The 1,748-nt window shown below is 44.5% G+C and overlaps 1 protein-coding gene across 1 annotated transcript in view; it reads right to left on the reverse strand.

Moving 5' to 3' along the window:
- LOC102859429 (melanoma antigen preferentially expressed in tumors-like) overlaps positions 1–1,748 on the reverse strand; it is a 5,716-nt gene that overhangs the window by 2,641 nt on the left and 1,327 nt on the right. The window lies entirely within an intron of this gene.

The following is a 1,748-nucleotide window of genomic DNA, read 5'->3' on the forward strand; positions in this document are numbered from 1 at the left end:
CTGGAATCGGGGCCAGTGAGATGGTTCTCATCCCGTCCACGGTTCTCTGATGGCACTCAGGTGCGTAAAACACTGATTCTCCACGTGGTAGTGTCGGCGTCCTGGCTCTGACGGCTCATGTTGTATTGACCTTGACCTTTTCCCCACCCCCATCTTACTGGTTCTAGTCCTGACAAGGGGAGAGCTTCGATTCAACACATCACGGAAAGAGGGAGAGCAGACGAGGAAATAAGAGTCTGTGATTCAGTGCAAGTTCGACGGGCTCACAGTTGAAGTGTCAACTGCTAGCGTCCCATCACCAAGGCTAGAAAATTCTGTCCTGTGCTGTTGACGGCGGCCTACCACAACCCTTTGAACAGCATATCTGAACCTTGCCCTCTTCACACTGTGACACGCTTGACCCTGTTGTTACAGTAACCACATCAATCTATCTTCTTGACGGTCTTCCTCTCTTAGAGCGACCCTCCACCTTGGTAAGTCTGATGGCCTCCTCGCAACATGCCCAGCATATGTGAGATGGAGTTTCACTCTCTGCATTCAGGGAGCACCCTGGTTTAATGTTCTCTGAACAGACCTTGGTAGTCCAGGGGATATCCAGTGCTCTTCTCCAACACTACAACGCAAAGGCATTGATTGTTCTTGCACCTACCTTATTCATTACCCAACTTTCAGAGGCATAGCAAACAAGTGAGAAGGCCATAGCTTAGATCACGCACATCTTAATCTTTAACTGACATCTTTACTCTTTAAGTTATCAACTCATAGCTGACCCTCCAGCAGGTTTTCAGAGGCAGGTAATTCCACGAGAGTAGATGACCCATTCTTCAGAATGAAGAAGGATTAGAGAAAAAGCTTTGAAAACTTTCAATTGTGATACTGGAGAAGAGGACAGCAGAGAAAATTAGATTCTCCAGATGAGGCAGGTAAAGGGACAGGGAGTACCCACCGGTGGATTAATTGAACATCATAAAAATTGTAAAACATCCATCAATGATAGATAATGGCATAAATCAAAAGATCCAAGAAGGAGTGAACAAAAAAAAAATGTGGTTTGTAAACTTTCAATTACATTAGAGAAGTACATAGATTAATTCTAATCTATAATTACAATAAATGTGAAGAAGTTAAAAAGAAATTACGTCTCCCAGCACTAGTACCCTTAGATGCAATCAGCAGGCAAAGAGGCCAGACACCGTCCCAGGGACTCTTCTCACTGTAGAAAGACAGAGACAGATCACCCTGGCCAGGCTCATCCAGGGACCCACATCAGTGCAACCAGGCCGGAGTTTACTGACTTTGACCTTGGCAAAAAGAACCTATTCCTTCCTCACTTTTATACTGAGGAAAATTCCAGATTCCAAATAATCCATCTCAGCTTAATTTAGACAGGTTTTCTGATGTTACTATAAAAGAAACAGTAGCAATGGTTGCCAATAACAAATTTATTTATTTAAGGCTATGATTTTAGGGTGATCAAGGCACATCTCACAGCAAGCACATCTTTCAGTCATCTCAGAAGAGATCAAAAGAACACAAAGAGTTTGAAATGGACAACACATCGGAAAGTGGGGAATAACATCACATCTCTACTTGGAACCTAATTGAACATCTTCTTCTCCAGGGGTCCCGAGCAGGCCCTAACCACCTTAGCCGTACCCCTAGGTCCATCTCTATCACACGGAGCGTGATCTGCCAGGCCTCAATAGCCCTCCAATATATAGTCGCTAGGGAGTCCATACCGCACTCCA

This window comes from Elephantulus edwardii, unplaced genomic scaffold (assembly GCF_000299155.1).
Source record: "Elephantulus edwardii isolate Elephantulus edwardi_28Jun2011 unplaced genomic scaffold, EleEdw1.0 scaffold00733, whole genome shotgun sequence".
Lineage (NCBI taxonomy): Eukaryota > Metazoa > Chordata > Mammalia > Macroscelidea > Macroscelididae > Elephantulus > Elephantulus edwardii.